General features: G+C 43.2%; 1 long non-coding RNA gene across 1 annotated transcript in view; it reads left to right on the top strand.

The window, feature by feature from the left end:
• Positions 1–25,020, top strand: part of LOC121816906 (uncharacterized) — a 30,756-nt gene extending 5,736 nt beyond the window's left edge. Inside the window, exon 3 of the long non-coding RNA XR_009596976.1 lies at positions 20,121–25,020. This is a non-coding gene — a long non-coding RNA (uncharacterized LOC121816906). The remainder of the gene's footprint in view (positions 1–20,120) is intronic.
• Positions 25,021–27,283: the final 2,263 nt, after the last annotated feature.

The following is a 27,283-nucleotide window of genomic DNA, read 5'->3' as shown; positions in this document are numbered from 1 at the left end:
TTATTCTATTCTAGGAAACCTTCAGTGACTCTGCAAGGAAGCCTGAGGATTTTACCTTCTATTTCAAAGGCCACCGCTTTGCTCATCTTCCCAATCAGACCCCTGTGCTCCCAGTCAGATTTTTTTCCACCCACACCTCATCTCATGGCCTTCCACTCACTCTTTCCCTATTCCCACACTTCCAGAAACCTCCAGTTTCTTTCCGAGGCCTTTCTCAAATGCTTGTGTCTTTCTCCAGGAAAGCCATCCTTACAGTGGCTCATTTTGCCACTCATTAATCTTTACCTAATAAGAATGGTAATAATAATAGTAACAATAATAGCAATAGCTAACAGGCCTAACACTTTTTAGGTGCCTGTCACAGTCCAAAGCATTTTACATAAACCAACTGATTTAATTCTGGCCAAAATCCTTTGGGGGCTTCCCTGGTGGCTCAGATGGTAAAGAATCTGCCCGCAATGTGGGAGACCTGGGTTTGATCTCTGGGTTGGGAAGATCCCCTGGATAAGAGCATGGCAACACACTCCAGTATTCTGGCCTGGAGAATCCCATGGACAGAGGAGCCTGGTGGGCTGCAGTCAATGGGGTCACAAAGAGTCAGACACGACTGAGTGACTGAGCACTAAGAACCCTTTAAAGTGGCATGTAGTTAATTTTATGTGTCGATTTAGCCAGGCAGGGTGTCCAGGTATGTGGTCAGACATCATTTCAAAGGTTTTTGGGGGGGTATTTTTGGATGAGATTAACATTTAAATTGGTGAACTTTGAGTAAAACAGACTGCCTTCTATAGTATGGGTGGGCCTCATCTAATCATCTGAAGGCCTGACTAGAACAAGTCTGACCTCCCTCAAGCAAGAGGAAACTCTGCCTTCAGACGATCTTCAGCTGTCAATGTCTGCTCTCCACTGAGTCCCCAGCCTGCTGACCCACCTTTCAGACTGTGGACTTGCCAGTCTCCCTAATTGCATAAGCCAACTCCTCAATACCTCTTTCAATATAGAAATAGGGTATGTACACATCTTATTAGTTCTGCTAAACCCTGACTAATTCCAGTAAGTATTTTTATGATTTTCCTGTTCTGCAGATGTGATAGCTGGGACACAGAATTTAGGTAACTTGCTGAAGGTTATCAGTACAATAAGTGGTACAGCTGAGAGGCTGTCCAGCCCCTGGGTCTGTGTTTTTTTTTGCCATGAGATTAAATACATGTCATCTGTGCTGCATTCAGAACTGTTTGTTCATCAGTCAGTCTTGTGTATCTTTTGTTTGGCTTTTCACTTATCAGCTTCGGAAAGACAGAATCTGGTGCATGCACTTTGTAGAGTCCTAGGCTAGACTTGTGAAAGGAAGGTGTTTGGGGAAGTTGCCGAAACGTGGATGGAGCTCATTGTAAAGGCAGTCAGTGACCTGCACTGTCTGCTCCTCGACCATCTTCCTTTCTGCTGAGGTTCATCTGGAGGCAGCTGAGTACAGTCTGTCGTTTCACCACTGCATAACATGTTAGGCAGTATTTTATGAATTGCACTTTGAGTTCCCTAAAGTGTAAAAAATTACACTTTGGGTTCAGAATAAAAGATATGCCGCATTTTAGAAGAGTTGGATCTGTAAAAGTTTCAGTGTATGTGCTCACCTTCTCTATACCACAGAGCACAGCACAAATACAAGTTCAGATCACCCTTGCTATTCTGAGGCAAACAGACACACCCCAGGCAGAGAGCTGTGCCCTTGAGTCTGAGGAGACCCAAAGCCGCGCAAGCAGCATCTCTCTCTATGCCCTGCCTGGAGCTTCATCTCCTTGGGGTGGAAGTGTGGGGGCTGCTCTCCTAACCTGAGATTTGTGCTTGCTTTCCCTCGGGCATTGTCTTAATGGAACTGTGTTTAAGGCCCTGATGTAAGCATCTTGTTGCTAAAAAATCAGTGAAAGCTCTGTGACTTTCACAGCCCCATTGGCACCTTTGTTCTTGGAGCCGTTTTCATTTTCCATTGGCATCATGTGGTTATTTCCGCAGGCATTTTGTTTTATTTTCTGAAGTACTAAGCAAGACCAGCAGGGTAGACCAGCAGTAGAACTCTGTCTGTCTCCCATTCACACACACACACACACACACACCACACACACACCACACACACATCACACATACATCACACACACACACACACACACCACACACACACACCACACACACAAACACACACACACAACACACACGCAATACACAACACACACACACACACACGCAGTCTTCTTTAGGCAGGTCACCACAGCATTAAGCACTATTTTCAATCTTTCAGGCACCAGAGTGTTTAAAGTTTTAATAGGCTTGGAGGTGACCCTGAAGTCCACCACCATTTATATTCATCTGTAATTTATGGCTGCCTCTTATTTAGTTGGTTGAGCAAATTGTACCTAAGAGTATTCTTTGAGACTTGGCAGCCTGGTGTACAGTTTCACGATTCAGCAGTGTTTTTGCCAAATATTTGGCTTTTCTCCCCTCTTTCTTTTGGATGACATTCTCAAATACTTCATTTGGAGCTTTGGTCTGGAACACACTTTATCAGACACCTTTTGTGTGCCAAGAGACCCCTTATCCATTCTGTTGAAGCTGACTTTCCACATACTAACACGTTTATTTCTAAATTGCTTTTAAAGTCACATTAAAGCCACATTTCCAAATAACATAAGGTGATGTGTTGTGCCTTTGGACCTCTTGGTGCCTGCGGCCTGTTGCTTCCCCCCACGCCCTCCACCCTTCTCTGGATTTCAGTTGAGGGGAAATTCTTCTCTAAGTGGAGAGGTGAGGGTGATGGTGCCTAACCAAACCATAAAATTAATGTTTATTGCAGAAATAAAAGGGCTTACTTTGTTATGAGGTATGTGAGGACATGTTTTGGCCTCGTTTCGCGTGCTCGGTCTAACCATGCCCAAAAGATTAAATCAAGGCTATTATGGGTGTAATTTATTTCTCTTGCTAGGCTGTCATCATGTGTGTTGATTTGGGATATTGCATTTTCCCACTTTGGGGAGTAAGGTCCGTATCTGGCAAACACAGATGGAAGGCCATCTATGAAAAGTCCCTGCAGCAATTTGTTTTCAGTTTCACCGAATTTGATTTTCTAGCCGAGTCCAGGACTATTTACTCCTCTCTATTCACTGAGCATATGGAGACCTTCACCCTGCAGAACTCAGCTCCCAGTTGTGCTCCCTCCAAACAAGTATTATGATTAATACACTGTAATCATGTAACCTGCTAGAAAAATGTGATCTGAAGACAAAATGTGCAATAGAATTAGTCCTCCACTCACCCCGTTAATCTTCCTTTAAAATCTGAAGAGGGATTAGCAGTTAAATCTTTTTAACATTCTTTTTTATAAGTGGAGAATAATTTAACCATCTTAACCCTTTGTGATAAGGGAATGGGAATTTAGGTTTAAACGTGAAATATAACCTTCCCATCACATTTCGTTCAGGATCCTTGTCTTCCCCATCCTGTTACACGTGTGGGCCAACTGAGGAATGTCTGTGGCCACACTGCAGTCCACTCTGAACTCTCTCCTGCCCATCCCCCCATGTTCTGTGTTGCTGCCTCTTGCACTTGTCTCCTGGTTCAGAGATGCCTAGTATGAATACAGCTTGTGCATACTGGTGGCTGAGGCATGGGGCCTGTGTATAAGATTCTTGATTCTTTTTGAATCTGAGTACTTTTTCTCTTCAGCATTGCTCCTGCAAACTAAGAGCAGACAAGGTGTCATAAGACTATGCCAAATGACATTCAAAGACACTTGAGTAAGAAATAAATGGAAATAAGCACATTTTCCCTCTACTCAGAGGCCTCAGTGCCTACACGCACAGAAAGACTTCTGCCAGATGCTTCTCCACGGCCTTACAGGACACAGGGTTTCAGAACCAGTTTCTTTCCATGAACCTCAGGACAAGGGTGTGCAAAGGGGAGGCTTACTCTGTGATATCTATTTATTTTTGTGTGGCTAGAACTAATGCAAACAGGTTATTATTTTGCTAAAAGTGCTCATAGGCCTCTTATTTTGCCAGAAAGTAAGGTAGTGCTCAAAGATTAATGGAGACATATCAAAAGCACAGAGGAGCCAGCTTGAAAGAGGGTCCTACTGGTTGATCTGGGTTAATTTAAGCATAGTAATGAATATGATAGTAATGGATTATAACACACTGAATAAAAACCTATGAGTTCATGCTGACACAAGTAGAAAAATAAATAGAAATACATGCTAATTAACAATCATGGGATCAAAAATAATAAAAAAGAATAAAATAGAATGCCATGTAATAAATATAGAAGGAATGATGAACTTAGAAAATCAACCACTGATGCTAAAGCTAGTGGGTGAAAGTTTGATAAGGAACAGGATGCTTTCATAATCTAAGAGTCTGTTGTGCTGTGCTTAGTTGCTCAATCGAGTCTGACTATTTGTGACCCCATGGACTGTAGCCCGCCAGGCTCCTCTGGCCCTGGGATTTCTTAGCCAAGAATACTGGAGTGGTTTGCCATTTCTTCCTTCAGGGGATCTTCCCAACCCAGGGATAGAATCTGCATCTCTTACATTTCCTGCTTTGGCAGGAACCACCAGGGAAGCCCAAGAATACTGGAGTGGGTAGCCTATCCCTTCTCCAGGGGAACCTCCCAACCCAGGAATCGAACCAGGGTCTCCTGCACTGCAGGTGGATTCTTTACCAGCTGAGTTCCCTGGGAATCTTAGAGGGCCTCCCCGCAAATTACTTGTTAATTACATAGGAAAAAAAGTTACTTCACAGTGGAGAAATCCTGTGAACACCACTTTATCCAAGTGGTGGAGGTCAACACCAGCACCAGCGAAATTCACTGAGAGCAGAGCCTCCTCATCTGAGCCCTGAGGAGGGCGCAGCCTGGCCCTCTGACGTTTCTACCAAAAATGCATGATCTGAATCTGATTGTGAGGAAAATAAATGGTCTGTGATCTTCAAAGTGAATAGGCCAACAAAAACAAAGCCTGGGTAAGTGTTCTCCTCTGAAGACGACTGAGAAACGTGACCCCCAAATGCAGAGTGAGTGCCTGGCGTGAATCTTGTAAAGGTCATTTGGGGACCTTTGACAGACGCTGAAAATGGCCTGTGTAGATAAGAGAATTGCACCGAAATTAACTGCACTGTGGTTTTGTAAGAGACTGTCCTTGTCCGTAAGAAACATACTCTGAAGCATTCAGGGGTAAAGACATATAATGTCTTCATGTTACTCCCAAATGTTTCAAAAAATAATATGCATGTATATGTATACATACATATACATATGTGTGTGCACATAGAAAAAAATATATGCACATGTGCACACATATATTTACATGTTTATATTTATCAATTATCTATTTCTTCAGTCAGTTCAGTTCAGTTGCTCAGTCGTGTCCGACTCTTTGCGACCCCATGAATCGCAGCACGCCAGGCCTTCCTGTCCATCACCAACTCCCAGAGTTCACTCATACTCATGTCCATCGAGTCAGTGATGCCATCCAGCCATCTCACCCTCTGTTGTCCCCTTCTCCTCCTGCCCCCAGTCCCTCCCAGCATCAGAGTCTTTTCCAATGAGTCACCTCTTTGCATGAGGTGGCCAAAGTACTGGAGTTTCAGCTTTAGCATCTTTCCTTCCAATGAACACCCAGGGCTGATCTCCTTTAGAATGGACTGGTTGGATCTCCTTGCAGTCTAAGGGACTCTCAAGAGTCTTCTCCAACACCACAGTTCAAAAGCATCAATTCTTCGGCACTCAGCTTTCTTCACAGTCCAACTCTCACATCCATACATGACCACTGGAAAAACCATAGCCTAGATGGACCTTTGTAGGCCATGTAATGTCTCTGCTTTTCAATATGCTATCTAGGATGGTCATAACTTTTCTTCCAAGGAGTAAATGTCTTTTCATTTCATGGCTGCAATCACCATCTGCAGTGATTTTGGAGCCCAAAAAATAAAGTCTGACACTATTTCCACTGTTTCCCCATCTATTTGCCATGAAGTGATGGGACCAGATGCCATGATCTTCATTTTCTGAATGTTGAGCTTTAAGCCAACTTTTTCACTCTCCTCTTTCACTTTCATCAAGAGGCTTTTTAGTTCCTCTTCACTTTCTGCCTTAGGGTGGTGTCATTTGCATGTCTGAGGTGATTGATATTTCTCCTGGCAATCTTGATTCCAGCTTGTGCTTCTTCCAGCCCAGCGTTTCTCATGATGTACTCTGCATATAAGTTAAATAAGCAGAGTGACAATATATAGCCATGACATACTCCTTTTCCTATTTGGAATGAGTTTGTTGTTCTATGTCCAGTTCTAACTGTTGCTTCCTGACCTGCATACAAGTTTCTCAAGAGGCAGGTCTATTTCTTACCTCTGTATATATTTGTCTTCTATCTATCATCTACTGGTCTATCTGGAGGAAGAGAAAGATAAATGGAATAAAATAAACAATTGATGATTCAGGGTAAAGGGTATATGGGGTATATCTTGTACTGTTTTTGTAAACTAAATTTTAAATTATTTTAAAATAAAAAGCTAAGATACTTATAAAAACAAATGTGATTAAATTTGATGTCAACAAACAGCATGGGAAATCCACTATGACACTCCACTTGCTTTCTATCTGACCCTGCAGGCTACTCTCTTAACTTTGGGAATCACAACTGGGGCAAGGAATCTTTTCTCCTATCTGTGGTTGTTACACTGAGATCACAAACTCAGCTTTCACAAAAGATTCTGAGTGATTTACAGTAAGAGAATCTTAGGTATCTTTGCAGTTAATAATGATGGTAGTGGTTTCTCTTCAGTGGGCCTTAGGCGCCCAGCAGGAACTATATCATCCCGTCTAATCCTTGCTGCCACTCAATTTGATGAGGATTCAAATCCTCTTTGTCAGTTCCTCCACACTTAATGATGTAAATGGAAATGACAGCCCACTAGAAACAATTCATGGAGAAGCCCATTGGTGAGCCCCTGCACAGTGAATTGTGTCCATTAAGTGGTGGGTAAGCTTATTCTCCACAGGTTTTCTGCAGCAGTATTAGTTCCATTTAACCATCATACCAAGGATGGACATTTATTTTATTTTGGCAAGAGTTTAATGTATTTAAACACACAAACAAGCCTTTTCTTTCTTTCCCTCTTATATGCAAACATTCCACTGCAAAGTCATCAACAAAACTTGATAACATTCCCAGAAATATATTCTAAAATAAAAATGTAATTTTCAAGTCAATGCACAAGCACTATGAAAGTGTTAGTCGCTCAGTCATGTCTGACTGTTTGCAACTCCATGGACTGCAGCCCGCCAGGCTCCTCTGTCCATGGAATTCTCCATGCAAGAATACTGGAGTGGGTTCCATGCCCTTCTTCCAGGGATCTTCCTGACGCAGGGATCAAACCCAGGTCTCCTGCATTGCAGGCAGATTCTTTAGCATCTGAGCCACCAGGGAAGCCCTGCACAAGCACTCGTGTGTGTGTGTGTGTGTGTGTGTGTGTGTGTGTGTGTGTGCGCGCGTGCTTAGTTGCTCAGTCGTGTCTGACTCTTTGCAATAGCATGGACTGCAGCCTGGCAGGCTCCTCCATCCATGGGATTCTCCAGGCAAGAATACTGGAGTGGGTTGCCATGCCCTCCTCCAGGGCATCTTCCTGGCCCAGGGGTTGAACCAGGGTTTCCTGCATTTCAGGGGGATTCTTTACCAGCTGAGCTACCAGGGAAGCCTGCACAGGCACTACAGACATTAAAAATAGAAAATTCAGAGATTAAGTAACTGACATGGAAGAAAAAAGGGAAATCAACATGGATTGATTTCCGTCTACAACCTGGGTGGCTTATAACATGAGAAATGTATTCTCTCATAGTTCCGGAGGCCAGAAGCCCCAAACCAAGATGTCATGGTCATACTTTCTTAGAAGGCTCTAGGTTCCACTCTTGCCTCTGTTAGCTTCCAGTGGTTGCTGGCATTCCTTGGATCGTAGACGTATCACTCCAATATCTACTTCCATTTTCACATGGGCTCCTCTCCTGTGAGTCCATGTGTCTGAATTTCTCTCTCCTTATTATAAAGCCAGTAATTGAATTAGGGCTCACCTTTATCCCGTATGTCCTTGTCTTAATGATATTGCATCTGCAAAGATCCTATTTCAAATGGGTTCCTAGTCACAGATACCAAGGGTTAAGATTTCAACATACATTTGGGGGATACAATTCAACCTATGACACAATCCAGTATTTTAACAGAGGAAAAATATGACCCGAGTTATATTAAGAGGAAACGGGATCTAAGTCCCTGAGAGCAATGGCTGTGACTGCTACTTGCTCTGTTCACACTTAGGCATCTGTTGTTCAGTCCTTTCTTTGCTTGCTCGAAACTGCAGGTGAGGTGAGGGTAGAGAGTCTATTGACCTGAGGCCGGAAGTCTGCACTGGCTCAATTAGTTACATACGTGGTTTTCTGAAACCAGACAAACTTATATGTGACAAATTATGCAGCTTCTATCAGGCAACCGCACACGGCAGCACCACATTCCTGGGGTGAAGTCTGCAAAGAAGACTCAAGAAAATACACTTACACAACTAAGCTAACCATCTAAATAATTATTTGTCAAATCCTGGAATTGATAGGAAAAAGAAAATCCACCTGGGTGCTCAGCCCTGATAGGAGTCCCTGCTGTGTTTACATTATTATCCTGATTGTTGGGTGATCTTAAATCTATACTAAAATGATACATCCTTTGGCTCAGCCTAATAGTATTAGGAATTGGTCATTTTCAAATTCATGACCGAACCCGTGACTGCATCTTTGAATTGTTGATGCAACCTTTTTTTGTGATAAATCAAATATTTTTTCAGTTTGCTGCTTGGCATTCCACTTAGGGGATGGTCCAAACTCCTTATTTAGTTCTCTCTATTCACAATCTATTACTGTCTTCTTGGGGGAATTGTCTACAGTAGCTGATGGAGTAATAACGATGCACTGAAGAATAAAGGTGCAGTGCTCCCCACAAATAAATCTGGGTCACACTGTTAATCCAGAGGAAATATTTCAGACACGTGATTGACATAAAGCTGACAAATATAGTGTCAATATTTCACTGCAGAGTCTTAATATATTGAAAACATTTAAACCCACATATCAAGAAAACAGTTTGACTCACAAGCCAAGGCTTATATTTTAACATTGTTAGTGATGAAGGTTGGTAAGTAACTGCCAATATGCAATTCTGGTTCACCAAATGAACACTCTCATGCCTGTAACCATGGCTTGGCCCTGTAGGGAAAGCGTCCCTAAATGTGGTGCTGGACAGCAAATGATAGTTTATCTTTTGGAAGTCCAACAAGTCCCTGCTGTTATTAGAGGAGCTAGCTCTAATGATTTATAGATGGTAGGACATGTCCAGAACATTGGAATTCCGGGCCGTTTTAGATTTGCTTAAGTCGCTCAGTCGTGTCCGACTCTTTGCAACCCGTGGACTGTAGCCCACCAAGCTCCTCTGTCCATGGGATTCTCCAGGCAAGAATACTGGAGTGGGTTGCCATTTCCTTCTCCAGGGCATCTTCCTGACCCAGGGATTGAACCCAGATCTCCCACATTGCAGGCAGACGCTTTAACCTCTGCACCACCAGGGAAGCTGTTATTAGAGGAGCTAGCTCTAATGATTTGTAGATGGTAGGACATGTCCAGAACCTTGGAATTCTGGGCCGTTTTAGATTAGGGGCCTCCTTTCATTGTGTTCTTAGCCTGTTGGAGAACACCTAATTTTTCGTTGTCTCTCGTGTCAGCACAAGTAGAAAACCTGTCAGAGATGAAGCCAGTCTGTTTCACCTGGAAGAAGAGTTCTTCTGGAATGTTTAATTTTCACGGTGTGAAAGAGGAAAGGGATTAGTGCGTTCTCAGGCAGCTCCAGAGTACACCTGGGAGCCCCAGAAGAGTCTATAGAGGTTGTTGTCAAGAGCATCAGCTGAAAGAGAGACAGAGACAGAAAGGGAGTAGAGAGTGAGCTCGAAACCAAAGAGGAGGGCAGGGGAATGCGCAAAACCCTACACCAGGGAGCCAAGTGCTTGTGGCTTGAGGTATTCTCATCTTATTTTCTATGATTTTTCCAGAAAAAGCTGGCAATGAGAATAGAACTGCAAACAATGTAGCTTGCCTTTGCCAAGATACAAATACAGAAGAAACATGCTAGAGGATTGTGCATGGCATCAGATTATCTGCACAGATGAGGACAGAAATGACTTACATTCTCCATCCTCTGCCTGGTGACTCACCAAAGTGGAAAATGAAGCTGCGGAAGCAGTTAGAGATGGAAGTTACCCTCCAGAAGAGGGGGAGAGGAGTGACCCCAGGAGTACCCGATCCAATTTGCCAAGTCTGAAATGTGGCCAGAACTCTGGTGACGGGAGGTGGCATCTGAACATTTTGTCCCAGTCTCCATAGTCTTTGAGAGGAAAGGTTTGATTCTGGCTCTGCACACATCATCGTTGCACAGAGGTTGTTAGCAGCACCCAGCATGGGCCAGCTACCACTGAGGACCCGCAGAGGATGGGATGGTACAAGAGACCCTCCCCAGCAGCACAGAGTGGAGACACGGTCCTGACACTCTGCTGACAAAGCCCCTTCTCCGTAGTCTTAATTTCTTTGGTAACAGTCTTATGGAGATATAATTCAAAGATCATATAACCCACCCATTAGTTTTTTGTCTTGTCTCTTTACTTGTTCAAAATCTGTCCCATTTGGTAGGCGACAAGCTCTCCGAGGATCATGGCCATGCACATTTTTATCCGCGAGTGCACGCCTAGCACATACTGCAGTGTGAAATATTTTATATATATATTACAATATATATATAAAACCATTCAATAATGATATATTTTAATAAATATATAATTAATAAATCAAAAGAAAAGTTAGCTTTCTAGAGCTTATAGATTGTCTTTGATAACCAATCCTCCCCCATTATTTTATTTTTCTCCAAAATCACAGGCAATTTAAAAAATTTGAAAGTAACAAGGAGAGAGCAAAGTCTTCCCTTTGCTCTTTGACCCCAAGTATGTGCACAGAGGGACTTTGGTGGGAATCTTTCACTCCCACCTCTACCTTATATGCTTAAGAAAGAGGAAAGGTTCTGATCTTTTTTAAAAAATTTAATTTTAATTAGAGGATAATTAGTTTGCAATATTTTATTGGTTTCTGCCATACATCAACATGAATCAGCCACAGCTATGCATATGTCCCCTTCCTTCTGAACCTCCTTCCTGCCTCCCACCCCATCCCACTCCTGAGGCTGTCACAGAGCGCTGTTTGAGCTCCCTGCATCACACAGCCAATTTCCACTGGTTATATATTCTGCATACAGTAATGTATATGTTTCAATGCTACTCTTTCAATTCAGCCACCCTCTCCTTCCCCCACTGTGTCCACAAGCCTGTTCGCTAGGTCTGTGTCTCTACTGCTGCCCTGGAAATAGGTTCATCAGTCCCATCTTTCTAGATTTCATATGCCTTAATATACATTTGTTTTCTTCTTTCCGACTTATTTCACTCCGCATAATAGGCTCTAGGTTCATTCACCTCATTAGCACTGACTGAAATGCATTTCTTTTTATGGCTGAATAGGATCCCGTTGTATATATGTACCAACACTTTATCCACTCGTCTGCTGATGGACATCTAGGTTGCTTCCATGTCCTGGCTATTGTAAACAGTGCTGCAGTGAACATTGGGGTACACGTGTCTTTTTCAATTATGGTTTCCTCAGGGTATATTGGAGAAGGCAATGGCACCCCACTCCAGTACTCTTGCCTGGAAACTCCCAGGGACGGTGGAGCCTGGTGGGCTGCCGTCTATGGGGTCACTGAGAGTCGGACACGAACGAAGTGACTTAGCAGCAGCAGGGTATATGTCCAGTAGTGGAACTGTTGGGTCATATGATAGTTTTATTCCTCAGCTTTTAAGGATCTTTATCTGTAGAATAAATACTTTTGTGCCCTCTTACCCCTTACTGTTCAGACTAAATCAATTCACCTCACCAAGTGAGGCTCAGGCGGAGGCCACCAGGGAAACAAAAGATACAACGTGCCTGGCCCTCTTCTAGTTTGTCATCTGAATGGGATAGCAAAACAAATTGTACTTGGTCTGGAGGGAAAGAAAAGGTAGGTTTAATGCTTTATAAGGGAAAGAAAAGTGTGAGATTTAACATCAAGTTCTCAAGTCAGACTTCTGGCCTGGAAACATTTTGGAAAAGGAAGAGATGAGGCTGCAGTGGCTGGTGGGGATGTGCTGTGGGGTAGGTGGGGTTTGAGCAGCTTCCTTCCAAAGTGAGAGGGCGTACACTACTATGTTGGGGGTAGAGGGGCTGCTCTGCAAACTGGCCTCCTGGGTAGAGAGGTGGGGCGAGGGGTGGTGGGAGCAGTGTTCCTGCGGGGCCTTGGGGTCCTGGTTCTGCACACTTGTGCTTTGGTGAGAGGAGGACAGAGACCCACAGGCTTCCTGTGTTCAGTCACTACGGGACACTGAGATGCTCTACCCTGCCAGCGATGCTCCCTGCCAGGTTGCTTTATTGATTTACTTCTTGGTTTAGTTTTCATTTTGTTCTTTTTATAGCATGCAAGAGGGAGAAACCTCACCCACAGAGAGAGGGATTTCTGCAGAGTAAGATTTTCAAATCTTCAAAGTCAGTCACATTCCAGAGAAGAACAGTGGTAGATCCCATGACCTCCCATATAAGGAGGAAAATGTCTCCATTATGGGCATGACACAAAACAAGCTTATTCAGTTTATCATTTGTGTTAAATATCTGATGTTGTCACTAAGCTGTGGGCACTTGGCTCTAGGAAACTGTGCAACTTTTATTTTTAAGCATAGAGCTTTTTGCTCTTTTGGCTAAGGCAAATCAGCAAATACACACAATAATCCCAGAAACACTGAAGAAGCTAAAGTTGAATGGTTCTATGAAGACCTACAAGACCTTCTAGAACTAACACCCAAAAGAGATGTCCTTTTCATTATAGGGGACTGGAATGCAAAAGTAGGAAGTCAAGAAACACCTAGAGTAACAGGCAAATTTGGCCTTGGAGTATAGAATGAAGCAGGGCAAAGGCTAATAGAGTTTTGCCAAGAGAACTCACTGGTCATAGCAAACACCCTCTTCCAACAACACAAGAGAAGACTCTACACATGGACATCACCAGATGGTTGACACCAAAATGAGATTGATTATATTCTTTGCAGCCAAAGATGGAGAAGCTCTATACAGTCAGAAAAAACAAGACTGGGAGCTGACTGTGGCTCAGATCATGAACTCCTTATTGCCAAATTCAGACTGAAATTGAAGAAAGTGGAGAAAACTACTAGACCATTCAGGTGTGACCTAAATCAAATCCCTTATGATTATACAGTGGAAGTGAGAAATAGATTTAAGGGTCTAGATCTGATAGAGTGCCTGATGAACTATGGAATGAGGTTCGTGACATTGTACAGGAGACAGGGATCAAGACTATCCCCATGGAAAAGAAATGCAAAAAGGCAAAATGGCTGTCTGAGGAGGCCTTACAAATAGCTGTGAAAAGAAGAGAAGCAAAAAGCAAAGGAGAAAAGGAAAGATATAAGCATATGAATGCAGAGTTCCAAAGAATAGCAAGGAGAGATAAGAAAGCCTTCCTCAGTGATCAATGCAAAGAAATAGAGGAAAGCGATAGAATGGGAAAGACTAGAGATCTCTTCAAGAAAATTAGAGGTACCAAGGGAACATTTCATGCAAAGATGGGCTTGATAAAGGACAGAAATGATATGGACCTAACAGAAGCAGAAGATATTAAGTAGAGGTGGCAAGAATACACAGAAGAACTGTACAAAAGAGAGCTTCACGACCCAGATAGTACCAATGGTATGATCACTCACCTAGGGCCAGGCATCCTGGAATGTGAAGTCAAGTGGGCCTTAGGAAGCATCACTATGAACAAAGCTAGTGGAGGTGATGGAATTCCAGCTGAGCTCTTTCAAATCCTGAAAGATGATGCTGTGAAAGTGCTGCACTCAATATGCCAGCAAATTTGGAAAACTCAGCAGTGGCCAGAGGACTGGAAAAGTTTAGGTTTCATTCCAATCCCAAAGAAAGGCAATGCCAAAGAATGCTCAAACTACCGCAGAATTGCACTCATCTCACATGCTAGTAAAGTAATGCTCAAAATTCTCCAAGCCAGGCTTCAGCAATACATGAACCATGAACTTCCAGATGTTCAAGCTGGTTTTAGAAAAGGCAGAGGAACCAGAGATCAAATTGCCAACATCTGCTGGATCATCAAAACAGTAAGAGAGTTCCAGAAAAACATCTATTTCTGCTTTATTGACTATGCCAAAGCCTTTGACTGTGTGGATCACAATAAACTGTAGAAAATTCTGAAACAGATGGGAATACCAGCCTCTTGAGAAACCTATATGCAGGTCAGGAAGCAACAGTTAGAATTGGACATGGAACAACAGATTGGTTCCAAATAGGAAAAGGAGTACGTCAAGGCTGTATATTGTCACCCTGCTTATTTAACTTCTATGCAGAGGACATCATGAGAAACGCTGGGCTGGGGGAAGCACAAGCTAGAATCAAGATTGCTGGGAGAAATATCAATAACCTCAGACATGCAGATGACACCACCCTTATGGCAGAAAGTGAAGAAGAACTAAAGAGCCTCATGATGAAATTGAAAGAGGAGAGTGAAAAAGTTGGCTTAAAGCTCAACATTCAGAAAACAAAGATCATGGCATCTGGTCCCATCACTTCATGGGAAATAGATGGGGAAACAGTGGAAACAGTGTCAGACTTTATTTTTTGGGCTCCAAAATCACTGAAGATGGTGATTGCAGCCATGAAATTAAAAGACACTTACTCCTTGGAAGGAAAGTTATGACCAATGTAGACAGCATATTAAAAAGTAGAGACATTTCTTTGTCCACAAAGGTCCTTCTAGTCAAGGCTATGGTTTTTCCAGTGGTCATGTATAGATGTGAGAGTTGGACTATAAAGAAAGCTGAGCACTGAGGAATTGCTGCTTTTAAACTGTGGTGCTGGAGAAGACTCTTGAGAGTCCCTTGGACTGCAAGGAGGTCCAACCAGTCCATCCTAAAGGAGATCAGTCCTGGGTGTTCACTGGAAGGACTGATGCTAAAGCTGAAGCTCCAGTACTTTGGCCACCTCATGGGAAGAGTTGACTCATTGGAAAAGACCCTGATGCTGGGAGGGATTGGGGGCAGGAGGAGAAGGGGACGACAGAGGATGAGATGGCTGGATGGCATCACTGACTCAATGGGCGTGGGTTTGGGTGTACTTCAGGAGTTGGTGATGGACAGGGAGGTCTGGTATGCTGTGGTTCACGGGGTCGCAAAGAGTCGGACACGACTGAGCAACTGAACTGAACTGAACTGAACAGAATTATCACAATCATTAATACAGGGTATTAGTTGTCACTAATTTAAAGAGACTGTGACAAATTTTATGACAGAGAGTGCACAGTCCTTGGAAGGATTCAAACCTTGAGGAAGGATGGACTCTCAGCTTGTTAACTTCCCACAGTCTCATCTTGCCTGTTTTGGTGGGCAGAGGTATTCTTAGGGACAATGAATTAAAAATAGAGTCAGCTTTTCTTTGCACAGAAGCAAGTTGTCACAATATTTCAATCACTTAACATTTTAGGTTTGGAAAATGAGGTTCTCTAGACTCTAATACAAGTTACCTCCTTCTAGTCTCTTTACCCCCCTCTTCTCTATAGAAATCTTCATGGTCCTCGATTTCCTCATAGACTTTTAAAAGTGTGGATAAAAATCTAACAGGGAGAATAAGTTAAGAGAAGTAAATGCCTTGCAAATGGTAAGTATAGAAGCTTCCTGAATAAAAGCTGGACATAGTTAGCATCAGATTTTATTTCTAAGATGTTTTAAGAATCTGTTCTGAGCCCTTACAGTGTCATGAAATTAATAAGGCCATTTATGAGGCAGTTATAAGAACTTTCATTGATAGTTTTCACTCAGAAGCTGATCTTTAGGGCTGTTAACTTTGACCAAAGAACCATCTTTTCCCTATGCAGTTTGAAACAAAGTCTTTCTTGGCCAAATCTCTCTTTCTTTCTTTTTCTTTCTGTTATTTGTTCCCTCTACTTATTGTGGAATTCTTATTTGGTTCATCTGTATCTTCTGATTTTAACCTTTTATTTCACTTCAGCCATCAGTCATGCCTTAGAAAGCCTTCTCAAAGCATGCTGAACTATCAACACATCCTCTACAGTAAGCCCGCTGCATATGAACCAGTTCTGTTCCAAGAATGTGTTCGTAAATCCAATTTGTTTCCTAAGTCCAACAGAGTTAGCCAAAGTACCCAGCTAACACAATCAGCTATATTGTATTTTATTGTAATAACTGTATAGTACTTTTCACTCAAATACCACGTAAAAACAAACAGAAAATAAGCATGTTTATTCTTTCAATCTAATACCTTGAAAAGGGCTTCTTAGTGGCTCAGAGAGTAAAGAATCTGCCTGCATTGTGGGAGACCTGGGTTTGATCTCTGGGTCAGGAAGATCCCCTGGAGAAGGGAATGACAACGCATTCTCGTATTCTTGCCTGGAGAATCCCATGGACAGAGGAGCCTGGTGGGATGCAGTCCATGGGGCTGGAAAGAGCCAGACACGTCTGAGTGAGCAACACTTTAACTTTTCACTGTGAAAAGTACAGTAGCACAATACAACAGCTGGCAAGCAGGGATTGGCACTGAGTGAACAGACAAGAAGAGTTACTGACTGGAGGAGGGAGAGGAGGTGAGGGATGGCGGAGCTGAAAAATTGGCAGCAGTAGGTGGTAGACGGCAGGCTGCAGTTTCACTCACACTGATGGAACCCACACTCGTATCTTTGAAGGGCTGCAACCTGAAAGTTTGCATGTAGATGACTTATTTATTCTTTCATTACTTCCCACTCACTGTATTCTTTCCTCCTCCTCGGCCCTCTTTGGCCTTTCAGGATTTTGCAAGTGAGGGGCTCTGTACACCCCTCCCTTCTGTTCAAGGCAGGGAATCAGCCGAGAACCATCTTTTCCTTCCATATGCGATTTCCTTCTCTGGAGCCCTTCTTTCTCCACAGCTTCTACTATTGAGATGCTCTTGTGATGTCTTCTTATCCTCTCTTCCTCCTCTCTCAGTAGCAGAAGGGCAGTCCCTTGCTGTTTGCCTCTCCTGTGCCCTCCTTATGCCAGACAGACCTTCTTGATGGGGATTCCTATCTTTCCAGAGGACCTTCTATAAATGAGGTATCACATTTCTTACCAAACAGAGCTACTTCTTGCTTTTAAAACCAAACCAATGATCAACGACTATAAAACTGAATTTTACGTATGTGGTAAAGTGTTAGTTGCTCGGTCATGTCTGACTGTTTGTGACCCTGTGGACTGTAGCCCACCAGGCTCCTCTGTCCATGGAATTCTCCAGGCAAAAATATGGGAGTGGGTAGTCATTCCCTTCTCCAGGGGATCTTTCCAACCCGGGGATTAAACCTGTGTCTCCTGCAGTGCAGGCAGATTCTTCACCATTTGAGCCAGCAGAGAAGCCCCTAAGTGGTAAAAGCATAAGACTAAACTCTACCATGGGAATTTGGAACCCAAAGGACCTCAGCCATCATTCATTTAGTCCAAGAGTTTGCAGACATTTTTACTTTTTTTATATCAGAACTCCGTTTTGATCAAAGAACATTTTAGACTGAACCAGTATGAAGGCAGATGAAACCGGAACTGCGGTTGTTACTTCTTCCATGCCTCTCCTACACTTCTACCCCATTTCCTGATGCCCCAGGGAGTTAAGCCCAACCTGGCAATTTACAGGTGAGAGAAGTGAGTCTCAAAGGCAAGGTTAGCTGAGAGAGCCTGGGGGCTCCATGGTCTTCATTTTTGAATGAGCAGAAGGGTAGACCCACCCTAATTTTGGCCAGAAGTTTGCAAAGTTTGCTAACCAACATGGAAAGTCAGTGAACTAACATTCAGTATATCTAAAATGTAATATTTTTAAAAAGGAGTATGCTAGCAACATGAAGAATTCAATTAATAAAAATGTATTTGCTTTCTTGGTATTTAGGAAGAATCTAGGGTTAACTTTTTAGATTCATGTGTATTTGAAAAACATTCAGAGAAATTTGGACAGATGGTTCTTTTCCTTTTCAATAAATTCTCCCTAACAAGCAAAGGCTGCAGAACAATTCAGTCCACCATCTTTTAAGGAAGCAATGATAGCATCTACATATTTAAAGCTGTCATTAAGAAAAATTGTTGTGGGTGTTTGGAGAAGAGAAACCTCTTGAATCTGCCCTCCTCTCCTGTTTTTCTTCCTCCCAAGAGTGAGAGCAGCTGTCTAGTGAAATTAGTATCTGGGGAAGGGAGGAGAAGGGCACAGCATCTGCCTGATGACAAGGTGGACGGAGCCTTGCTAGGGGCCGAGTGCTTTAAGGGCCATCAGCTGAGAAAATCTCCGTCACCATGCCTGCATTGTTTAACATTTATTCATTCATTCAAGCAGTATTTATTGAATACCTGTTGTATAAGCATTGTGCAAAGCTAGAAATAAAATACTACAACAAGGCTCGATTTGCATCCTGCCCTGTGAGAGTGAAGAGGTAAATTTTCTGGGAAGTTACACAGTTCATTCAAGATAGTTAGTGGGAGTAACACACTGTTCTGGACTGCACATTTGTGTGCCCCCACAAATTCACATGTGGAAACCCTAACCCCCATTGGGGTGATGCATTAGGGAGCAGGGCCTTTGTGATGTAATTAGATCATGGGGGTGGAGCCCTCATAAGGATTGGTGTGTTTATAAGAGAATGAGGGGACCAGAGCTCTCACTGTCTGCTAAATGAAGACACAGTGAGAAGGTGCTAGGAAATGGGCCCGCCCCATACACGGATCTGCTGGTGCCCTGATCTCAGACAGCTCAACCTCCAGGACTGTGAGAAATAAATATTTGGTTGTTTGTGGTATTCTGCGACAGCAGACCGGGCTGACTGAGACACTCAAAGAGTGCTGGATCCTGGGCCCTGTCGAACTGTGCTTGACTCTCTGTTACTTTGTCAAGAAGCAAAGGAAACTCTCTCTTTTCACAGGATTCCTCTGGCCAAGGCAAGAGATGGTCCTCCGAGGTAGAAGTGTAGCTTCTCATACGGGTTTTGAAACTTCCAGATGAACCAGATCCTGGGCTGCTGATCTGGGAATTTGGTAGGGATGACAGTTATTTTAGGTGTCACTATACTCCCAACAGGGCTTCCCTGGGTGCTCAGACAATAAATAATCTGCCTGCAGTGCAGGACACCCAGGTTCGATCCCTGGGTCAGGAAGATCCTCTGGAGAAGGAAATGGCAACCCACTCCAGCACTCTTGCCTAGGAAGCTCCATGGACAGCAGAGCTTGGTGGGCTACGGTCCGTGGAGTCACAGAGTCGGAAATGACTAAGTGACCAACACTGATACTCCCAGCATGCTGGCTAGGATTTGATGGCCTTAGATAAGATGTAGGTTTTCCCAGGTGGTGCTGGTGGTAAAGAACTCACTTGCCAGTACAGGAGACATTAGAGACACAGGTTCCCTCCCTGGGTCGGGAAGATCCCCTGGATGAAGTCATGGCAACCCACTCCAGTATTCTCGCCTGGAGAATTTGGACAGAGGAACCTGGTGGGCTACAGTCCATGGGCAGCCAAGAGTCAGACAAGACTGAAGCAACTTAGCACGCACCCATGCATGCACGGAAAAGGGGTAGGGTGGGGAGGAAGAGGAAAAAGGAAGTTCTTTTGAACTCCTTTCATAAAAATTGAATGGGTTTTTGGCTGGAAGTGTCTTTAGGGGAGTCCACGTGCTTAGCAACAGCCTGTGTGAAATATGTAACTGTTTTTACATAGCTCTTAACGAAGCCTTGGAAACTGGAAAGTCATTTAATAGGCTCTCTGGGAGAGGGATTCTGTGGTGCTAAGAGTAGGATATTATAGTTTCCTCCACAAAAAAGAAAAACTGCACATACACCTGTGAGACAGAGTGGAGATCACTAGCTGCGGCCATAAAACTGCTTTAAAGTCAAACTGTTTACCCTCAGGTGGCTGTCTGCTGATGTGCCTCCGGAGCCGATCCTCCTCCACGGGCTGAAGCTGTGACTCGGGTCCCGCCTTCCAGCCCCAGTCTGCCAATGAGCGGCATTTCTTCTCGTCAGCAGCAGGCTTGTGTTCTCGCTGGGAGCCCGAGGGAGACAAGAACTCAGTTACTCACAGAGAGCCAAGAAGGAGGGGTCAGGAGGACCCCAGTGTTTATAGAACCACTTGTATTCAACTTCAGATTAGTCCTACATATTTTTAGTTGTTGGGGAGAGTTCTTCTGATAAGCTCCCAGATAAGCATATGTTGTAAACACACAATAAATGGGTTCCTGGAAAAATAAAAACCTTCGCTTAAAATGGAACAAGATGAAGTATGTATGGTGGAGGTCAGGGGTGGGGTTGGAGTTTGAATTGTATGTTTAAGCCCACTGAGGAAACTTGCTCTGCAGGGGAATTGCTTGAATCTTTTAGAGTAGACATATTAATATTCATAAATTAACACTCATCTTTTAATGTATCTTTTGTATAAGTCCTGATTATCACAGGTTGTATCAGGTACACTTTAAGTGAGGCAAAATACATAACAATTTCATATTTGTTAATAGGCTCTGGTGGACTGAAAACATTTATTCTGAGATTCTTGAAACAGACTCAGATTTGCTTTTAAGGGGAGGTGGCAGTGGGATGCCACCTGGGCTTTCTCTTTGCTGAGCTCTGCTGGGGCCCGGAGAAACCTTGAAGAGGCAGGCGGGGTGGTCTCCATGAAATGAGACATCCGAGTCAGCGTAATTACTCATTAGAGTGACGGGGAGATCCCAGACTGACAACCACAGAGGCGGTCTCCCCATCTGCAGTCTGAGGATGCCCACCAGGTGGCGGTACCCTGGATGCTGGTTCCTGCAGACTGGCACCATTGGTGGGCTTGCTCCTCTTCGAACTAAAATAGAACTGATTCTGAAAAGCAGCCCCTCTGGACTGTCTTGCTTGGGTCTCAAGCAAGCAGACCTCTTGGGGCCCCTGCAGTTCACTTCCCTCCCAGCCTCCAGGGCCTGGCCGGTGCTGATAGAAGGGAGGGCTGGAGGCACCTTGAATCGGATGTGGCTTGTCAGAGAAAGCATCAGTCCCAGCTTTGTTCTGTGGGTGGAGTTTGTTGGCTGTGTGCTCAGCGCTCTTACTGATGGGAGACAATGCCACGGTTTTGCTCCTCTAGACTTTAAAGTCCTTGTCGGCAGGAGCTGTGTGTCATGCTTCTCTTGTGAGCCCTCTCGGAGCCCAGGCTGTCTACGCGGGATGTCATAGAGCATCCTCTTTAAGAAAAAGGCCCTGGAACCAAATTGCCTTGGTTGAATGCAACTGTGTGACAAACTATTGCTCAAACTGTGTAACTTTGAGTAACAGCAAAATAAGGACAATAATAGTATTACATGGATTAATATATGCAAAGCACTTAGAACAGTGCCTTACAACAGTGATAACAGCTGAGTAAATGTTGTATATGATGTATATATGCATATATATATATATATCAGTTCAGTTCAGTTCAGTCGCTCAGTCGTGTCTGATTCTGCGACCCCATGGACTGCAGCATGCCAGGCTTCCCTGTCCATCACCAACTCCTGGATCTTGCTCAAACTCACGTCCATGGCCTTTAATGGTAGGGTTAAATTTTTTTATTGAAGATGGAGAGTATTTATTTTGCCATGAAATGTCTCCTTCATTCTAAGGAGCCTGAAGGATTTGAGAAGATGATCTTACACTCTTAGGTAGGCAGCAATGGCAACCCACTCCAGTACTCTTGCCTGGAGAATCCCATGGGTGGAGGATCCTTGTGGGCTGCAGTCCATGGGGTTACTAAGAGTCGGACACGACTGAGCGACTTCACTTTCACTTTTCACTTTCATGCATTGGAGAGGGAAATGGCACCCCACTCCAGTGTTCTTGCCTGGAGAATCCCAGGGATGGGGGAGCCTGGTGGGCTGCCGTCTCTGGGGTAGCACAGAGTTGGACACGACTGAAGTGACTTAGCAGTAGCAGCAGGCAGCCAGACATAGCAGGTCCCACCCCATCTGGGATGGGCTGATCTTTCCCTCCCCAACTTGGACACTGGTGATCAGAACATGCCCAGAGATCCTCCCACTTGTGGTCAAGAACTACTGCTAGGTATCCAGCTATATCAAGACCAAGCAAGATAAAACTGCCAGTACAGGTTGATGCAGGTGCACCAAGACTAAAAGGTGACTCGAGGTCCCAGGACTCATTATGCTGTATTTGTAATAAACTAGAATTGTGGTTTTGCCCCCAACAACATGGGTTTCACTTGGGTGCTTATGGGTAAGCACCTGAATTCTAGGAAAGAAGTTATAAAGCAATCAATCAACTTGTCATGCAGATGATGCAGGACACAGGGAGGGACCACCATTCTAAAAAACCCAACCCTCCCACATTGCGGGGCTGCTTCTGGTTTCCAGGAAGCTTACTCTCATCTTTTTCCAGGAGTGTACTTTCACTCTGCTTAATAAAAATCTTGCTGCCTGAAACTGCTCTATGCCTCTTGACTGAATTCTTTCCTTCTAGAGGGCAAGAACCGAAGAAGTCACCATCCTGCTGGTGACCATGCCAGGGAAGCGGGGCTTTTACATCAGTTGTCTTAGAGGTGGGACAGGACATCTGTACAGCTCTCCTTACCCTCAACCTTAGAAGGGAGAGCTAGAAGTAACCGTAGGACCAGTTTGATTTTCAAATTTATATCAGTAAGTCAACCAATCTCGATAGGTTACTGTAAGGGTAAGACCCTAAAGCTCTTAGTGATAGACCAGGTTCTCGAGGAACATAAATTGAGCATGAATGCTGTCTTTCTATAGTAATCTCCAAGTGAACAGTGAGTCAGAGCCCTATAATCTGTGCTATCAGTGTTCCACTGCAAATCTCAGCACGAACGCCAAGGTTGGTGCAGAGAGGTGAGAGGCGTTCAGTCTAGAGTCCTGAGCAGGCTCTACAGCACAAGCAGAAGTGTTATCATATTTGGAATGTGAACAGCTGAGACTGGAGCTATCAACTGTCTGAGTTCTCCAGCCAAACAGTTGGCATAGGATGGCTGTGATTTGGAAGGCTTTCTTGCTGATTTTAATTAGGTAGAAACACAACACGACTTTTTCACTGCTTGTGAACCAAGGAAGATGGTCTGTAGTGTCGCTCAATCCAGGAGAATTTCTCAAGTGCTCTTTTCTGGCTGTGAAAACAGTCTTTCACATCCAGGAAAAATACGGAGGGCTTATTGAGGGAAAACTATGCCTAGAAACTGTCAACTTTAGATTACTTTTTATACTGCAAGGATGTGAAAACAAATAGTCTTAATATGATTCTATGCGTTTTCTCTTTGGTATGTGCATGTATAGATCTGTGCGTCATCAGGGGACCTCTGCCCCAAACCAGCCCTTCATTACACTGTCAAGAAGGAGAAAGCCTGTAGGGTAGGGGAGGTGGGAGAGAAGTTGTACCTCAAGGAATACTACCTCTTGGCTGTTCTTTCTCACCCCTGTCCTGGAGCCCACAACTTTTCCAGGAGCATAGGCCTTTCTAGTTTCCCCAATAACAAACGATCTGTGTCCTTGGGATTACCTAGACATGAATACTGTGGATTGCCATTTCTTTCTCCAGGGGACTTTCCTGACCCCAGGGATCAAACCTGTGTCTCCTGCCTTGCAGGCAGATTTCTTACCCCAAACCACCAGGGAAGCCTATGTTAGGTTTTGACAATCCCAAATCAATGCATTTATTTATGCATTCATTTATTGAAGAAATATTTGCTGATATTATAATTTATAAAAAGGAATATATATAAAATTTGGTCTTTGTTCCTACTTCTGAAAGAGTTCCTAAAACCATTTGCTAAGTGTTAAGAACAGTTAGGATGTCTTTTGTTATGTTATGTAACATGTTAAGATGTGTTTTGTCAGGTAATGAGGCAGCTTTTCCAAAATGCTCTGGTAACCTAACGATGGAGGCTGGGTGCCAGGGCTCCCAACAGGGTAACTAGACGGTCAGAACTTTCAATCTCACTCTGACCTCTGGTGGCGGGGGGAGAGGACTGGAGTTGAATCAATTGCCAATGGCCAATAATTTAATTGATCATGGGTATATAATGTTGCCTCCATAAGAACCCCTAAACGTGGGTTCTGCGAGCTCCCTGGTTCATGACCATGGGAGGTGTGGGGAGGGTAGTGCACTCAGATGGCAGGGATGCTCCGTGCCCTTCCCCGACACTTCCTGTGCACCTCTCCATCTGGCTGTTCTTGAGTTATATCCTTTCATAATAAACTGGTGATGTGGTAGATAAGATATGTCTCTGGATTATGTGAGTGCTTTTGGAACTCTAATCAAACCCAAGGAGGAAGTCCTTATGAGGCAGGTGATAGATGGGCCTCAGGCTGAGCAGCTGGAATCTGTTTCCTGTGGACAGATTCTCCAAGATAAAGCTAAAGGCAGGATCCAGAGGAGCTGCATCCTGCTTGGGTAAAAGATAAACGACATATTCTCACTCTTGAGGTCAAGGAGACCTCCCCAACTACACATGCACAGGATGGGTCCTTGTGGGTAAAAAATGGAGGAGGCACCATCCCATAATGGATGGCATCACCCTCCCCGCAGTTCTCTGTGCTGGAATCTGTATCTTGGCAGAAAGATGTGCATGCATGTCCAGGAAGTAAGCAAAGACCTGGAAGAACAGACCTATGCAGGTTACCTGAAACAATTCTCTGGTGTGTGTCTCCTCATTAGAGGGGTACACTCACACCTTCTTTCTCCCGGTGTGTATTTCTGCCTTGATTCTGTCTTAAATAAATTGTTTCTCTGTGTGCTCTCCCACATATAATGCTGTGCCTTTAATAATAAACTTTGTACAAAATAAGCTTTTGCCTCTTCGAGGAATTCATTTTTCAGATGGGGCAAGAACCAGGGCAACTTTGCCTCTGGCCCCTAGTGGACGACTAGCTAGAATTCCTGGTTTTTATCCAGGCTATCCAAGTTCAATTCCTGGGCAAGAAACTAGATTCAGCTTCAAGCCACTGCTTATTTCTCTCTCCCCGAGGTCATCTGGAACCTCAGATCTGCAGATGGATGGTCAGAAGGACAGGGGCAACCTGGACTTACGCTCGGCATCTGATGTGTGTGCTGGAGGAAAGACCGGGAGGACGTGGGATCTGACGTGTTTCAGGTAGATAACATTGGAGTTGAACTGAATTGTGGGACACCCAGCTGGAGTACAAGAATTACTTGGTGTTGTGGGCAAAAACATCCTAATTAGAACACTTATTTATTCAATAATCAGTATGGATCAGACACTCAGAATGAATTAGACACAGTGTGGATTAAGCAGTAAGGTTCAGCAGTGAACAAGGCTGGAGGCCCTGCACTCTGACAAAGCCTGGAGGGAGACAGACAAGCGAACAGGCAATTCAAACACACAGGGAGTGCACCCAACCAGCTCGAGTGTTAGTGAACGCTTTCAGGGTGAGACTACGTTAACTAGCGCAACATTGTAAAGCAGTTATACTTCAGTAAAATAAATCTCATGGATGACAGATTTACCAGGTAAGTTCATCTTCCAGCTAGATCTTCAATCAGTAAATCCTAATGTATTTCTTCTGGAGTCTTACACATTACATCTTTTTTCCTAGTATATAACATTTGGGGACTATTCATACCAGCATAATTCAATTTTTTTCTGTTCCTTTTTCATCTATAATAATATTGTCACATTCTTTGTTCATAATATATGCATTTTACTGACTATAATAATATTGTCACATTCTTTTTTTGTAACATATGCATTTTACTGAAGTACAGTTGACTGACAATGTTCCAGGTGCACACCAAGGTGACTCAGTTACACATATATGTATATATTATTTTTCGATTATTTCCTATTATAGGTTATTATAAGATATTGACTATAGTTCCCTGTGCTATACAGTAAATCCTTGTTGCATATCTATTTTTTAAAATTAGGAATCTAGTATTCTATTCATACTAAGACAAATATGTGGAGTCAAAATGTCATAAATTTTTTAGTTAAGCAAAAATTCATACGTTTCCTAAGATATATACATATGTTATACATGCTATTTATATATATGTGTAAAAAAGCTTTTCTGGTACACTTGATAAAGGCTTGAGAAAGAACATCCAAAAAAAAAAAAAAGAAAAAGAGAGATAGAGAAGTTGGAAAACATAAACTGAAATGGGAGCACTGAGTATGAGATAGAAAAAGTGAAACAAACTAGATAAAAGTATATAGTCCAGCTGTTTTTAAATATGGCTCATCAGAAACATATCTGGAGCTTTGGAGAAAAAAATAAATATCTGGGCATTTGCAATTTTCAAAAAATTCCGAGACAATTGTGATATTCATTTGGATTTTAAAAAGTGATTACAGGTTTTTCTACTAAATGGTAGTTTTGGTGATACAGAATTCTATAATTTTTCTGTTGACCAATCATGATACAATGCTATTAAGTAATAGTTACATAATCACAATAGTAAAAAATGTTTAACAGTTTTCATAATCAGTAACCAGAGAAAAAATAAGAGATAATTATAATTGTAAGCCATAATGGGAATATGAAATGATGGGACTGGATGACATGATCTTTATTTTTTGAATGTTGAATTTTAAGTCAGCTTTTTCACTCTCTCACTTTCATCAAGAAGCTCTTTATTTTCTCTTCTCTTTTTCCTGTAAGGGTGGTGTCATCTGCATATCTGAGTTTATTGATATTTCTCTTGGCAATCTTGACTCCAGACTGTGTTTCATCCAGCCTGGTATTTCTTCTGATGTACTCTGCATAGAAGTTAAATAAACAAGGTGACAATATACAGCTTTGATGTACTCCTTTACCAATTTGGTACCAGTCTGTTTTTCCATGTCCTGTTCTAATTGTTGCTTCCTGACCTGCATACAGGTTTCTCAGGAGGCAGGTAAGGTGGTCTGGTATTCCCATCTCTTGAAGAATTTTCCACAGTTTGTTGTGATCCACACATCAAAGGCTTTGCCGTAGTCCATAAAGCAGAAGTAGATGTTTTTCTGGAATTCTCTTGCTTTTTCTGTTATCCAACGGATGTTGGCAATTTGATCTCTGGTTCCTCCGCCTTTTCTAAATCCATCTTAA

This window comes from Ovis aries, chromosome 17, assembly GCF_016772045.2.
Source record: "Ovis aries strain OAR_USU_Benz2616 breed Rambouillet chromosome 17, ARS-UI_Ramb_v3.0, whole genome shotgun sequence".
Classification (NCBI taxonomy): domain Eukaryota; kingdom Metazoa; phylum Chordata; class Mammalia; order Artiodactyla; family Bovidae; genus Ovis; species Ovis aries.
Note: the sequence above shows the minus strand (reverse complement) of the source record. Positions and strands in the feature narration are given on the sequence as shown.